Below are 16,843 nucleotides of genomic sequence, written 5' to 3'. Positions count from 1 at the left end.
CAGGCCTGAGGTGGCCGGAAGAGCGCCAAGGCCCACCTCGGCCGGCTCGCTCCCGGAGTGGCTTCTCCGGCTGCCCGAGTGGCCCGGCCCGGCCCCGTGGCCTTCGAGGGCCCGCGCCGCGGCGCACACGGCCGCGCTCGCCTCCCGCGTTGGCGGGAACCCGGCGCGGGGGGGGGGAAGCGCGGCGGCGCGAGGGCGGCTCGGAGCCTACCCATGAGGCAGCGCGCCGCGGCTCGCGACGCCCCCTCCCCCTCCCCTCCCTCCTTCCCTCCCCCCTCCCCCGCGCGGCGCCCGGCAGCCAGCTCCGCGATGGGAGCCGCCGCGGTGGCGGCGCACGGCCCCGCGCTCCTCCCTCGCCTCCTCCTCTTTCTCCTCCTCCTCAGGGCTCCAGTCAGGCCGAGCCGCTCCGCTCACGGTAAGCGCCCCCGCCCCGCGCGGCCGCCCGCCCGCCCGCCCGCGAAGGCCCTCCCGCGCGGCCGCGCCGCCGCACTCCGGGGGCGCAGGGTGGGGGGTCTCGGGCCGCGGCGCGTCGGCGGGAGCGCCCCGGGCCGGGCAGGGGCCGGCTGCGCGTGGGGCCGGCCCGCCATCTTGCCGGGCCTGGCTGGCGCGGCAGGGATCCCGGCGCGACGAGGCGAGGCGGACAGCTGAGCGGCGCGGCCCGCCGTCCAGGCCCGCCCGGCCTCCGCCTCGGCTCGCCCGCCGCCGCCGCCGCCGCGTCCGCGCAGCGCAGGCCCCCCGCGCGTCGCGCTCTTCGCAGCCGGGCTCGGCTCTCCGGAGACGGCGCCCCTCGGTCCTTTGTACCTTGTCCGCGGGTGTGTGTGGCGGAAACCCGAGCTCCTCACCAAAAAATAAACAGTCCCCTCGGCTCTTGACGCAAGAGCTGAACCCCAATGGCGTCCGCAGTAACCGCCGCCGAGGGCCGGCCTCGGCTGGACGACCGCGCCTGGGCAGGCTCACAGCCTTCCCTCTTGTCAAAGGGATGTCCCCACTGTCACACAACCCCCGGTATTGTCTGCACCAGAAGGGCGTTGAGGAGCCGGGTCGGACAGATTTTTTTTTTCTTCCCCTTCCCCAGCCGAGCTTTGCAGGTTTCACTTGATAAACCACAAAGGAGTGATTGCATTTTGAGGTTTTTTAGGCTGCTCAAGAGATGGTGTTTTCACGACTCACCTGCAGTGGTGAAGCATTAGGAAATATTCTAGAGCGAAAAAAAAAAATGGACGTTAACCTGCTGCGAGCATGGAGACCTTTTGACTTCGCGAAGATCAGGTTTTCCATTAAGTCTGCCATACTTAAACATTCGGCTTTGTTGTTTCCAAGTTTGGAATGAATCATCCAAATAACTGGACGTCTTTTAGTGCCCTTAAGCAGAAAATCACTCGAGGGGAAATAGTACAAAAGCCCCCTCTTGGCATTTGTAAGGCATCCTGCTTTGGGAGATGGCTGTACCAACTCAGGCTGCTGGGATGGAGATAATAGGACGCTGAAGGGATTGGTTTGAGCACCTTGTGCTCTTGATTGTCAACATCTGCACCAACGTCACTGTCATTTTTTCTTGCGTTTGTATCTGCCATTGATGGCACTCGATGTATTCCTTTGGGCCCCTTTCCAATGGGGAGAGCCGTTTTGAAGGTCAGCTTCAGAGATGACTTGGATGGAAAACCTTGGCTCCCCGGGGCCATTTTTAGTGCTCACCTCACTATTTGTATGCCCCATTTTCATTACAATGAGATGGGGAGAATAGGCGAGGAGGCCTAGGCCTCCATATTTAAGAAATTCCCTTCACTTTACCATTCTTTTACATTTTTATTTTTGAGGTCATATGTGTCTTTGGATGTTACTAGTGATCCTGTTGTTTCAAATGTAATGGAAATTTGAATATAGTGCATTCAGATGCCTACCACCTAGTGTGACTATTTGTAACCATCTTGCTACAGTTGCTTTGTCTGTCTGCTGAATATGTGAATGTTTGCAGATGTGACAGTTCACTCCTAAGTACTGGATGTGTATATCAGTGAATAAAAGATAAAGGCCATTTTCCTGTATACCATAACACAGTATCATGGGCATACCCAAGAAGGATAAGAATATTTGCTGTAATTTGATAAATGTTCGTAGGACATATTTTTTTACACTGTTTCATAAATTATGAGGGATACTTAATGTGGGAAGAATATTAGTAATCCTAGCTTTGGTCTCTTAGTTAAAATGTTGACTCTTGAAACTTTTTCTTTTGCAATTAGCATGTAATCTGTGGCATCGTTTTAGTGCTTAGTATGAATTTACCTGCATCTGTCTGATAAAATGGAGACGTTCTCTAGGAATGAGGAGAATAAGGAGGAAGAGGAACAGTTTTGGAGAGTAGAATGTGCTCAGTTTAAGAAACTTAGAATTGGCTGGGCATGGTGGTGCAAGCCCTTAATCCCAGCACCCAGGAGGCAGAGGCAGGTGGATCTCTGAGTTCCAGGATAGGCTCCAAAGCTACACAGAGAAACCCTGTCTCAAAAAAACAAACAAACAAAAAAAAAAAAAAAAAAGAGAAAGAAACTTGGAATTGGCCAGATGTAGTGGGGCATGCTTTTAATCCCAGCACTCGGGGAGGCAGAAGCAAGTGGATCTTACTATGTGGACTAGGCCAACACTGTGGGGTAGTGAGACCTTGTCTCAAACAAGCAAAATGCTTGGAATTGTTTCTACCCTGTAAGAGGTAAGGAGAGAACAGTTGGAAAACATCTTTGAAAGTTTGGAGTTTTGTAGCAATAGTGAGCTATGATGAGTTAAAATCTAAGGAGATTTGCTGTGAGAGAACTATAAATCTTAGTATCTTACTTCTCTAGTTTAAGCCTAGTATGCACACCATCAGTGGAGTGTTTTTCTTCTCAACGTTACCTTTTTTAGTTGAGAAGAGTAAGTAAAAGAATAAATAATTAGCATGCCTCTTGTATTTAGTCAATAGAAAACTTATAACTATACATTTTTGTTGTTTTTTGAGACAGGGTTTCCCTGTAACAGCTCTGGCTGTTCTGGAATTGGTCCTGTAGACCAGGCTGGCCTTGAACTCACAGAGATCTGTCTGCCTCTGCCTCCCCAGTGCTGAGATTAGAGGCATTCACTACCAGCTCTTGACATATTCTCCCTCGCTTAAAAACAAAAACAAGCCAGGTGGCAGTGGCGCACACCTTTGAGAAAAGAGACAAAACAAAAACAAATATTAACTTACTCATTGATAGTTAAGAGTTTGAGAAAGTTTATCTTGGATATCTCATAAGAAGACTCCAAGATTCCTTTTTTTGTTGTTTTTTTGTTTTTTCCAGACAGGGTTTCTCTGTGTAGCTTTGCGCCTTTCCTGGAGCTCACTTGGTAGCCCAGGCTGGCCTCGAACTCACAGAGATCCGCCTGGCTCTGCCTCCCGAGTGCTGGGATTAAAGGCGTGCGCCACCACGCCCGGCTCCAAGATTCCTTTATAAAGCACACTTATATATCACTGTCAGATTCTGTCTGCTACTATCTTTTCATTCTTCTGGTTTACAGAATTGTGAATTGTCAGTTTTTTCCATTATATAGGCAAAGAGTAATAAAAAAAATCTGAAATATTAACCACATTCAATAAAAACTAAAAACAGATGAAGTTTGAGACATACCATCACAAAATATGTCACTTTGATATTAAAGAGTGTTTTGAGTTAAAGGTAATTGAGAATCAACAGATGGAGGAAGAATTCTTCTCTCTTTGCCTTAGGGCAGGGCTTGAATTTCACTATCTGAAAGAGGTTAATTTGCATAAATATACCTTGCTAAAATAGCTCTTTTTCTTTGTTAGTCTCCTTTCAGTCTTTTAGTTTTAGTTTTGTTTTGTTTGACAGAATTTTATATAGCTCAGGCTGGCCTAGTACTGGTACTATGGCCAAGATAACCTTGCTTCCTGAGTTCTGAAATTTAAGGTATATGACTCCATATCCATTTTCCGTTTATTCTTGCTCAGATCCTAAGCTCATTTCTGTTAAAATGATACACAAATCTCCAAATTTAGCTACACTTGTGTGCTTTTTTTTTTTTTTTTTTTTTTTTTATTGGTTTTTCGAGACAGGGTTTCTCTGTGTAGCTTTGTGCCTTTCCTGGAACTCGCTTTGGAGACCAGGCTGGCCTCGAACTCACAGAGATCCGCCTGCCTCTGCCTCCCGAGTGCTGAGACTAAAGGCGTGTGTGCCTTTTCTTTAAGTTTAATTCACAGGCCACTAGGTACTGAATCTGTGTGTGAGTAGGTTTGTGTTCCCTGACACAGACTACAAGGATGTCTGTCTTCTATATTGTTAAAAATTAGTGTAACATTTTGTGAAAACCCATAAGAAAGCTGGAAAGATCTTGCATTAGTCAGATTTACTTCACTCCTGTGTCCTTTTTCTAGGCAGTTGAATCATTCTTCACCTTTGGTTTTGTTTTTAGCATAGCTGAGAGTGAGCAATGGTAACCTAGAATGGTGGAAGTAGCGAAAAATTCCAGATGTAGGAAAGAAGGAAATTAGTAAGGTCCCGTGATGTGTTTTACTATGTGAAAGGGTACTTCTGCAGAACCATGTAAGCTAGAGTGAGTTTGATTCTGTGTAAAAGCAGTAAGGGCAGGGAGATGGCTCAGGGGTAAAAGTGTGTGTTGCCAGGCCTGTTGATGTGAGTTGGATTCCTTGGGCCAACATGGTGGAAGGAGAGATCTGACCCTACACGTTGTCTTCTTCTTGTATAATGTTAGCGGGACCAGCCTTAATATTATACATACCAGGGGTTCAGGAGAGAGAACTACTAACGGTGAGGACTATTTTCCGGAAATAGAATCTCAGCACACCAAGCTCTATAGTTCACTTGCTTTAATTCCTCTGGCATAATAACATCCTGTATACACAGCTTCAGTTCTGTTCTCGTGCCTAGCTCCTTTCTTGCCTGATTTCTCTCTGTTTATCTACTCCTCTCTCTTAAGTTCCATCTTAATTCTCTCGTCTAAATTCTGCCTCATCTAGGTCCTTTTCACCTTGTTCTTACCCAGCTAGGACTTTCCTATCTGACTCCTCCTCATCTTCCATCTTGTTCCTCTAGTACTCTCTTCTAGCCCTTCAGTCAAGTTCTTCCCCATCTCAGTTCATTCCTCTCAAGTTCTTCCCCATCTCAGTTCATTCCTCTCAAGTTCTTACCCATCTAGTTCTTTCATTCTCTTTTCTCTTCTGTCCCATGCCCTGGAAGTCCGAGCTAAATTGTGTAAAGCTATTACTTAACTTCCACCTCACCTAGGCAGTGTCTCCTTGTGGAATTTACCTTAAGTCAGGAGACTTGCATGTGGGCTGCTATCACTGTTAGTCATTGAAAGTTGGGTGCCCACCTGGGTGGTGTCTCCTGTTAGTCCTTGAAAGTGGCTAAGGGAGATAACTGGTTCCAGAGAAAGCCTTTCCTGAGGCTGTTCTCCAAATATCTGGAATGTGTATGTCCAGAGAGTGATCAGTCTACACTGTTACCCCTTCTTAGGGAAAAGTCAATTGGGAAAACTATGAAGGCACACATGATTTTCATAACAGAAGACAGCTGATATATTACAAGCCAAGTGACACCAAAAACTCCTTGGGATTTGGCTTCCTCTGGAGGAATTCCCTGATCCCTCCAAGTAGTGACTTTGCCATAACCAGCTGAGTTCTTAGGATATATTCCTGCAGCCCGCAGCATCTTCTGACCTACATGTGTGTGTTGTGATGCATGTACACAAACAATGTAATCAATTTTATTTTAAATTAGTAAGCAAATGTCCCCTTCTTGTTTGAAAACCTCTAGGAAACAACAAAAGTCATGAATTGAAATGCTTGAAGAAGGAAAAAAATTAAAAGTGTTGTGTGGACACTAATAGTATGGGAATAATTAGTAGTTAGTTGTACTGAGTTCTATCTCTAATGCATGCATTAAACCTATCTGTCTGACCTTCTATGTTAGCTTTTTTTTTTTTAACTTTATTACATCTCTAAAAAAATTTAGGCAGTATTGGAAAGTTGTTCTTGAGAGATGTGTTCTGAAGTATTTTTCTTGTTAGCATTTCTTCCTTCCCTTCAGAGGTCCTCCATAGTGAAAGATGATTAACTGAAATCTTAGAATCAAGATGTTATATTTATGTTTTTTGATTAATGAGACTAAGCCAAAATATCTTCTTTAAAAGTCACTTTTAGTTTAAACAATACTGTTCTTTGACTTAACATAAATGATGAACACAAGTGATTTGGATACACACAGAGTTTTACACAGAAAATACTCAGTAAATTACTCTTACCACTTGAATGTCTTTGTTTGAGAATTAACTAAATTTATGTACCCTTCTAATATTTAACAACATTATTGTTTTACTCCTTGGATTTTTGACCACTCGCTACAGTAATTTAGCTCACTCTCTCTATTTCACAAAGGCCTTGACTTGTGTTTACATGGAGCAGGTGCACAAGCTTGAGGCACTTTGAAGGGATTTGCTTTGTTTTCCTTTTCCTACTTGTATCTGTGACCACTCAACAAGAACAAGACAGGAATGGTTGATTGTGGCTTACAGTTTCAGAGAGTTCAGTCCGTCATGGCAGGGAGTGTCGCAGAGACTAACATTTCACTTCATGGCGGGCCAGGAAATTGAGAACAGGGAATGCATATGCTTTGTTCCAGTTCACTTGCTCTACTTTCCTCTTTTCTTCCCAGCAGCTGGAATGTTGCCACCCACATCTTGGATAGGTCTTCCCTCCTCGGCTAGTCCTGTCCAGACGTACGTGGAGATTCTGAATCCAGTCAGGTTGACAGTGAAGGATAGCCATCATGCCCTCCATCTGTTTTATGAGGCTGGATTGTCTGCATTTCAACAGAGCAGTCTAGTGATCTAGTAGTATAAATCCCCTCTGGAAGTTCGGTCTTTTGGAGTTTGTGGTCTGTCCTTCCACTTACTGCACGCTGGAGACTTTATCAGTAAGACAGCCCAGCTGTGCCTGGGTTTTTCATGTTTGATACTGGTTAAGATTCTGTATTAAATGGCTGAAAGCTCCACAGAGTGATCTGTATGTCAAGAGACAAAGTATAAAGTGAATCTTAGAAAGTAAATCCTGTTTACTTTTGATATAAAGATTCTAAGCACCCGAGTATGACTGAGTGAATACAGATTTTGAAGGAAAGCTGTAAGATTGAAGAATTGAAGCTGGGTGGCACACTCCTTTAATCCCAGTATTCAGAGGCAGGTGGATCTCTGAGTTTGAGGACAGCCAGGGTTACACAGAGAAACCCTGTCTTTAAAAAAAAAATCGAAAAATTACTAGATAGACATAAAAGAGATACTTTGAGAAAAAGTAAAACTTCAGATATTCATCACGATGTAGTAGTAGTAGTAGTAGTAGTAGTAGTAGAAAAAGGGAAATGCAGAGGTGAAATTAATTGCTGTCAAGTGTAGTTAGATTCTTATATTATAATACTAACCATTCTAAAACATACAATTCAGTGGCATTTAGTGTAGTCTTCATGTTGTCCAGCAATTAATGCTATCTGATTCCAGAATATTTTCAAGTCCTCAAAAGGAAACTTGCTTCCCATTAAGCAGTCTCCTCATTTTCCCCCTCCCCCATTCTTGAAAACCATTAATTGGCTTTTTGTCTCTGAAATTTCCCTAGTTTGAATATTTTAGGTAAATGGAATATATATATGACTAACTTTACTTAGTATGGTTTTTTTTCTGTTCTCTAAAAATTCTTACAGTATATTTTGATCATATTCTTTTTCCTCCTCCAACTCCTCCTAGATTCTCCACCATGTCCCTACCCAACTACCTTCATGTTCTTTCTCTTATGGAAACAACCCCCACAAAAAATTACATAAACACAAGGAGTTTGATTTTTGTTGGTTAATTACTGATCATGGGTCTGTCCAGGGGTCTTGGTATATATACTCAGTGTCACTCCATTGATGAAAACGGATTTTCCCTCTCCTAGCATCTATCAATTGCAGTTCCTCAGGTAGGACTCAGTCTTTACTTTCCCTTCTCCAAGCTGGGATTTTGTTGTGTTTGCGTTTGTGTAGCTCTTGTGCAAATTGTTGTTTCTGGAAAATGCTGTTTCTTGACGTAGTCCGCTGCCTTTGGCTTTTACAGTCTTTCTGCCTCCATTCCTCTTCTGCAGAGATCCCTGAGCCTTGAGGGGAGAGGGGTGATAAAGATATCCCATTCACCACTGACTGAGTATTGCAAAAGTTTCATCTGCACAGTGTCAGTTATGGGTCTCTGTTAACGATCATCTACTAGAAAAAAAACCTTGTCTGAGGGTTGAGCAATGCACTGATGTATGGGTATAGCAGTATGTCCTTAGGAATCCTTTTATTCCTTAGCATGTTTTCAAAGTTTCGTGTAGCCTATACTGGTACTTTTTAAAAAATTGCTGAGTGATAATAGATTGTATGGGATGCCACAGTTTTAGAAATCATCAGTTGAACATTGGAGTTATTACTTATTTGATTATTATGAGTAAATAATGCAACAACAAAATTGACCTCAGACCTCAATTTTGAGGGAAGAATTTAGAAATACGGAATTCAAGTGAATTTAAATATCCAGATAACAAACCAGGAGGTAGTGGCATATGCTTTTAATCCCAGCACTTAAGCAGAGGTAGGCGGATCTCTGAGTTCAAGGCCAGCCTGGTGTACAGAGTGTTACAGAACAACACAGAGAAACTCCAAAACAAACCAACCAACAAAATCTAGATGGCAGTTTTTAGTAGGGACTAAACCACAGGTGAGGTGCCAGGGTTAGAGGTTCATACTTGATAATTTTATAGCTGAAGGTGTGGAATTTATTCACTGTCTTTTGGGGATCAGTCTGAAGTCTCAAATGTGACAGAAAACCCATTTCTACATGACGTGATGGGGGAAAGATATGGAGAATCTGTAAAGAGCTCAAAAGGAGCAGCTGAATGAGAGCTGAGTGCACTGTTTTCAAGAAATGGAGCTGAACTAGCTACAGATAAGACATGAGCATTAAGGTGGTTTGGCCGTTCGAGTTTTGGGGGTCTTCAGGGCTACTTGTAGCAGAGTAGTGTGCAGCAGAAAGCGTTGTAGCTGGGCTGCTATGCTCAGTTCAGTTTGGCTGATAAGTGAGAAGCAATAAAGAACAAAGTGGCTTATAGCCTAGATCAAGTTTGCAAGATTTTGTTGTTGTTGATGAGGTGATACAAAGGGATTTCCTGTTCTGTTGTGAAGAAGTTCCTGTGTAAAGGTTTGTTTTGTTTTGGTTTTGTTTTTTCCAGACAGGGTTTCTCTGTGTAGCCCTGGCTGTCCTGGAATTCTTAGAAGACCAGGCTGGTATTGAATTCATAGAGATCTACCTACCTCTGCCTCCTGAGTGCTGGGAATAAAGGTGTGTGCCACCATGCATGGCCTGATCTACCCTTGATGAAATAGATTTTATATATATATATAATATATAATATAATATATATTGGGTCTAATGTTACAACACTGGAGTAGGTTATAGGCAAAGTATACTGTGAAGATGTGTCCCAGACCAGCCTGTCAAACTAAGACATAGCCTGCTTATATAGTTAGAGAAAGGGCATAGCTCAGATTGTAATTTCATCAGATACAGTCTTGCATGTGCATTGATGCCAGTTTCACTAGGCACAAACCTCATGTTGCACCAATGATAGGCTTTTTATTGAATCACAGGAGTAGTACATCTCTCATTCCAAGTGAGAATAACTGCAGAACGAGCAAGGTCTTCTAAAGCACACTGAGGTTTCTCTTTTCTGCAGTGGAAAATTCTAAATCTAGAGCAGATTACCTGGGGTAGTCATGGCTGGAGCAAGTCTTGACATGAAGCAGGTGTGACTTCAGCATCATTGAGACCTTGGTTATTGCTGCTAGAATAGTTTTCTGTAGAGTGACTCAGGTTCAAATGGTTCACAGCCCTTAGAAGGGTCTTAGTAGCACTTAACAACAAAAAGGGGGTGGGTGACAGTAGAGAAGCATAAAGGAAGGATATGATGGCTGTCAGTAAGGGCTTAAGAGCTAACAGTTTTACTTGGAACCCCTACTTCCAACTCCCAAGTGATACTTGCAACAGGACCTCGGAAGCTAATATCCTGAAGTGTTTAATAAAGCCATTAACCCTAGCCACATGACCTATGGAAGAATTTTCTGATCTACCTCTGTTTCTTTTGGGAGTTCTAATTTAAACCATCATGCAGCTTTGCTAAAATGAAATCTGTGCTGCTTATTTAAGATTGTGGATTATTGCCAGGTGGTGGAGTGCATGCCTTTAATCTTGGGAGGCAGAGGTAGGCGGATGTCTGTGATACCAGCCTCATCTACATAGCAAGTTCCAGGACAGATTCCAAAGCTACACAGAAAAACCCTGTCTCAAAAAAACAAAAACAAACAAACAAAAGGATTATGAATTATTCTTCTTTGCTCTTCACTAGGAATTTGCTTGTTTTGAATATAGATATAGTGTTGGACTTCAACCAAACTTCTTCATTCATTATATTGTACCTAGAAGCTTCTAGAAAAAAAAAATGAAGGTAACAGCTTGAGAACCAAAATGTTTAAGTTCTAAGTGTGGCATTTAAAAAAGTGATCAGGGGCTGGAGAGATGTTAAGAGCACTGCTTGCTCTTCCAAAGGTCCTGAGTTCAATTACCAGCAACCACATGGTGGCTCACAACCATCTGTAATGAGATCTGGTGCCCTCTTCTGGCCTGCAGGGATACGTGCAGACAGAACAATGTATACATAATAAATAAGTAAATCTTTTTTTAAAAAAAAAAAGTGATCAAATGAAAGATCCTAAGTCCGGCAGTGGTGGTACACACCTTTAATCCCAGCACTCGGGAGGCAGAGCCAGGCGGATCTCTGTGAGTTCGAGGCCAGCCTGGGCTACCAAGTGAGTTCCATGAAAGGCGCAAAGCTACACAGAGAAACCCTGTCTCAAAAAACCAAAAAAAAAAAAAAAGAAAGAAAGAAAGATCCTCCCTCATCTGCCAGTTTAGGCAGAAATTTCTATTCCTGTAGGAGATTAGAATTGGCATGTTCCTTGAGGGGATCCTGAAAGTGGCAATTTCCAATTCCATAATAGTTGAAATTTTCCATTTCTTTCATTTGGTGATGTGTGTTCTTTAGAATTCATCTTTTTTGAAACCTCTTTACATTTTGAAACTGTTACATTAGGATGAAATCTTCCTCCTTCCTGTAATTTTGTTCTTTTATTCCTTGTGAATATTGAAATAGTGCTGTGTCTGACATCTCTAGCCTCTGAAATGAATGGGCTTGAATTTTGTTTGCTTATTTTTATTTATTTATGTGTGTGTGTGAGGGTCTATGTATACTCAGATGTGTGTGTAGTCCTGAGGTTGATGTTGGTAAGCTTCTAGCTTGCTCATCCACCTTATTTTCTGAGGAAGAGTCTTCCAATCAAACCAAGAGCTCATTGATTAAGCTAGTCCATGGTCAGCTTACTTAAAAATTACTGGTATGGGTTCTGGTGATTGGAATTCAGGTCTCCTGATTGCAAGACAAGTACCTTAACCACTGAGCAATTTTCCCCAACCTTTGAATTTCCCCCCCATCACTTAGTTGTATTACTTTAGAGCAAGTACTTACCTGCCTTTATACCTCACTTTTCACAGTGATATGGTTTGAGCATTAGATGAAATGTTTTAATTAGGGCAACTCTAATTGTATAATGATTATAATTATTTTATAATTATAAATTACAATGATAATTTGTAGTAAAATATAATGAATGGAAGTAGTGTTGAAACTTGACATTAAGAATGAAATTGTCTAGTTTACTCGAAGATGATAATGGTTTGTTGTTGAGGTAGGACCTTCCTCTGTAGCTCAGGCGTGGCATTGAACTTAATTTGTAATTGTCTCAATCACATTTGAGAAATAAGAACGAAAGACCCTCTCCTTTTCCCCCCCATACTAAGTTTTAGAATACAGTGGCTGTGGGGGTCATTCTGAGGAGTTTCATCTGGGCTGTTTGACCACTGCTGTCAGTTACTTGATAGGACTTTCCATGCAGTTAAGGGATTTTTGTCAACACAAGATGTATATGGCTGCTGGTTGCCGAACATTGGATGCTGTTTCATTCATGGCAAGCTTTTTTTTTTTTTAAATAATAAGTAGAATATTCTAAAATAATGATTAAAAAAAGTCCATGTAGTAAATATACAAATGTACAAAAAGCCCATGCTGTAAATATATACAAATAAATATAACAGTGTTGCTTGTTGTCATTGTTAAGTATTATGATAGTACATAATTAATATATGTATTCTGTCAGGACTAAGTCCCAACTTTTCTTTTCTGTTTGCTTGTTACTGCTAAGATCTCCAAATGTATAATCTTTTTAAAATGACATTTGTTGTTTTTGGTTTGTTTAAAAATTTAAAACAATGATTTTTTTTTTTAAATCAGTTTCTGTCTCCCATTTATTTGTTTGAAGCAGAGAGCAAGAGGATTCTGACAGCATTTTTTTTTTCTTGGTTTTTCGAGACAGGGTTTCTTTGTGTAGTTTTGGAACCTGTCCTGGATCTCACTCTGTAGACCAGGCTGGCCTCAAACTCACAGAGATCCTCCTGCCTCTGCCTCCTGAGTGCTGGGATTAAAGGCATGCAGCACCGCAGCCCGGCAATATTCTTTTTTTTTTTTTTTTTTAAATTAGTTGTTAGTGTGTGTGTATGATTGTGTGCCTGCATGCCATAGCATGCATGTACTTTGTAGAGTCAGTTCTCTCTTTCACCTTTACATGAATTCTCGGGTTTTAACTCAGGTTGCCAGTATTACATAGCAAGCACTCTGCTTTCTGAGGCACCTTGGAGGTTTAAAACTGTATTGAAGTGTTGTTATTAAAAGCTGAAAAGAAAGGGGGATGCAGGAGATCAAACACGAGGTCTTAAATATGCTAAGCATGCACTCTACCCTGAAGCTTTACTCTCAGCTACAATCAATAAAATTTTTCATAACTCAGTGCTTTTGGTAATTTTTCATAGTTAAGAGATTTGGGGTTTTTTTTGGTTTGATTGTGTACAGAACCACCTGCATGGTAGGTGAACATTCTACCCCGAGCTATCTCTCTAGTTCAGAATTTCATAAATTGCCAAACATTAATAAGAAATTATATGTATTTAAATTTTCCATTGATTTCTAATTAAAAAAACCTTTTTAAGGCATAGTTTAGTCTTATTTAGGTAAAAGCTAAAAATATTAATAAAATAGAAATTATGATTGTTTTTAATCTACAAAAGGTTAGATTGTATTTTGAAGTCCTAACTTTTATTTTATACTTTATTTATTTACGTGTGTGTGCGCACGCGCCAGCGGACACGTGTTGTGGAGGTAGGAGGACAACTTGTAGGATTCAGTTCTTTTCTTTGGACATGTGGATTCCAGGTATTAAGTTCAAGTTTTTAGGCTTGCTCCAAGTCCCTTTATGCACCAAACCATCTACCACCTTGATGGCTACTGAAGGGTCTTCACTAAAACAGTTATTTGAATTCATTTTCCCAATAGAAACACTGTAATCAACATGAGCATGAAATCTGTGCCTGACTCAGTAGCTGAAGTAGAGTTTTCTTTTTCTGGCTATTTTAGAATCAGCTTGAAGAGGCAAGAAAACTTTTGGAGCTGTGAAATGCAAGCTGATCTCTTTGAATATTTTGTTTCTCTTTCAGGTGATTTAGTTATTCATTGAATTATATACCTTCACTCCAAAATTGTGAAGCATTTTTTCATGAAATTCATATGACCACTTAATATTAGTATATCAATCTGATAGTTGTAGCATACTTTCTTTTGGGCTGCCAATCAGCTCCCAACTCATGACATGGAGACTTAGTTTTAGTTATGAATGCTTATCCTTAGCTTAGGCTTGTCCTACTAGCTCTTATAACTTAACCTGTTTTCTTTACATTTTTGCCTCAAGGCTTTTTACCTTTCTTTCATTCTATATGTCCTACTCCATGTCTGGCTTGTTGGCTGCTGCCTGGCAGGCCCTGGCATCATCATCTCTTTTTCTCTTTCTCCCTTGTTCTCTTCCTGTTCTCCTCCTTCTAGATTCCTCCTACTTATTCTCTCTGCCTGCTGGCCCCACCTATCCCTCTACTGCCTAGCTATTGGCTGTTCAGTGTTTTATTAGACCAGTCAGGTGCCTTGGGCAGACAAAGCAACACATCTTTACATTGTAAACAAATGCAGCATAAACAAATGTAGCACATCTTTGCATAGTTAAAGTAGTATTCCACAACAGATAGTATAATTGTGATACTTAATGTTAGTAAGTCCTTAATGTTGAACAAGAATTATCATGAGCATTACATAGATTGTAAGTGAGGGACAAACTGCAACTATTAAGTAATTGAGTTAGAGCCCAGGGTCCTGGTACACACCTTTGATCACAGCACCTAGTAGGGAGAGGTAGGTGGATCTCTGTGAGTTTGAGGCCAGCCTGGTCTACAGAGCTAGTTACAGGACAGATAGGGCTGGCTATACAGAGAAATCCTGTCTCAAAAACCAATAAATAATTGAATTAAAGAAGTTAAGAAGCCATTCAGTTGTTTGTTCGGTTTTGGTTTTATGAAACAGGTCTTGAAATGTTTGAAGTCCAAGCTAGTTGGAAATTACTGTGTAATCCAGGGTGGCCTTGAACTTGATCTTCTTTTTGCCTTAGCCTTCTATACTTGATCTTAGCCAAAAGGCCGAGAAGCGATTTGCCTTAGCCTTCTAAATGCTAGGATTATAAACATGTACCATCATTCCTGGCTAAATATGAATTTTTTGTAATGTTTATTGTAACTTTTTTCTTGAAGACCAATGAGTTATAAAGTGTGGTTAATTGTAAACTTCTTACAAATCTTTATTTTCACCTAAAACTTTAACATATTGCCTTTCATGTAGCTGGCCAAGACTACCTATATTCTGAATGAATAAATCTCTGAGAAGCTATATCCAACTGTTTTTCTGTCTCTTTAGTTAGTTGATAAAATCAGAAAAATAATGAATTAAAATGTTGCAGGATATTTGATTGCATTGTGACACTCCGAGACTTAATAGAGTTAACTTTGAATCTGGGTGGAGCCAGTGACTAGCTGACCAGAATTAGCCATAGAAAAGCCAGAAATTTGGATAGAAAAGAAAAGAAAGGGCGGGACTAGAGTTTGTCACTCTTAGTTTTTGGGATGAGTGAAGAGATTGTCTCTTGCTGTTTCTTCAGCCAAAAATCACAGTCAACTGGTTGCCTCTCAGCTTCTCTGATCTAGCAGGTTTTCACCCCAACATCTGACTCCCGAGTCTTTGTTGGTAAATAAAATGATAGAGACTTAGTTTACTGGGGCTGCCAGACTGGAAGGCCTTCTCCAGGCCGTGGCCTGAGTGGCCAGTGGGTGCTGACTGGTGCTCAATCTGCTGATAAGTAAAATATCAGTAGATTCATGTACAGCCACTAAGTGGACAGAAAAACATCATTTGGTGCTCAAAATGGGGTGACAGATGTAGCAGGTCTTTCTTTTTGGACTTTTTTTGAACTGCCAGCCCCCAAATAATGACACAGAGACCTTTTTATTATGAGATCTTGGCCTTTAGCTTAGGCTTGTTCCCAGCTAGCTCTTATAACTTAAGATTATAAATTAACCTGCTTCTAGTCTACATTCCGACACGTGACTTTTTACCTTTCTTGCATTTTGTATGTCCAACTTCCTCCGCATCTTGCTGATGTCTCCTTTCTTCCTCCCAGTGTTCCTATCTCTGCCTGGAAGACCTGCCTATTTTCTTCTGCCTAGCCATTGGACATTTGGCTCTTTATTAAACCAATCATGACACATCTTTACACAGTGAACAAATATCCTGCAACATGAAAATATATTTTAAATTATGTCTGATTACTGAAATATATTTTTGAGTGTGAATAGGTAACAGGTTAGTGTCATTTAGCATTTGAGAAGTGACATTTACTAAAACAGTGCATTATGAGGAAATTATTCCTTTTTATGAAAGAATGTTACTTGCGCATATATTTTGTTGTGTGTTTGTTTGAGATATTGTCTCACTGTGTATTCTAGGCATCAAACTTTGCCTCAGCCTCCCAAGCTTCTGGATTACAGATATGTTTCACATGCTTGTCACAAATAACTTGGTTTAATTTACTAGTTTATCGGATTTATGGAAATTGGAAGTAATTGGTATAATTTTATTTCTGAAATTTGGAATTATTCAGGAATGAACCAGTTATTTTAAATAAATTATATGCATAACAAACATCCAACTTAAACTTTTTTAATTAAAAAGGGTAAATTGTATATACATTGATAAAATCTGCCCTAATAGTTGATATCTTTATTTTGTAGAAAGGCAAGCTGAGATATAACTTGCTGCTTTTTGTGGTCACATGGTAAGTTTAAATATTTAAATTTGATTCAAGAATTTCTTCTTTTTTATGCATTTGTTTGTGTTGTGTGAGTGCAGGTGCATGCTCTGTACATTTGGGCAGAGGTCAGAGAATGACATGGGATCCTGTTCTGTCACTCTCTGCCCTACTCCCTGTATACAGGGCCTCACTGGCCCTGAAGCTCACTGTTTCGGCTAGACTGCCTGGCTAGCAAGCTACCAGGATATACCTGTCTTTGTCCGCTAACACTGAGAGTACAAGGCACATACTTCCATGCCTAGCTTTTTGTGTAAGTGCTGGGGATCCAAACTGATGTCTTCCTGTTTGTGCAACAAATGTTCTTAGCCATTGTTCCATCTCCTTCATCAAGAATTTCTTTCTTCTTCTTCTTTTTTTTTTTTTTTTTTTTAAGGGGTGAGAGTATA

The 16,843-nt window shown here is 41.1% G+C and overlaps 1 protein-coding gene across 3 annotated transcripts in view; it reads left to right on the top strand.

The window, feature by feature from the left end:
* Positions 1 to 283: 283 nt before the first annotated feature.
* Znf280d (zinc finger protein 280D) overlaps positions 284 to 16,843 on the top strand; it is an 86,407-nt gene continuing 69,847 nt past the window's right edge. For all 3 annotated transcript variants that reach the window (XM_037207353.1, XM_028865494.2, XM_028865501.1), the window contains exons 1-2: positions 284 to 415; positions 16,378 to 16,421. The gene's annotated coding sequence lies outside the window, so the exon portion shown is untranslated. The remainder of the gene's footprint in view (positions 416 to 16,377; positions 16,422 to 16,843) is intronic.

This window comes from Peromyscus leucopus, chromosome 7 (assembly GCF_004664715.2).
Source record: "Peromyscus leucopus breed LL Stock chromosome 7, UCI_PerLeu_2.1, whole genome shotgun sequence".
Taxonomy (NCBI): domain Eukaryota; kingdom Metazoa; phylum Chordata; class Mammalia; order Rodentia; family Cricetidae; genus Peromyscus; species Peromyscus leucopus.
The sequence above is the reverse complement of the archived record's forward strand: the minus strand, read 5'-3'. Positions and strand labels throughout refer to the sequence as shown.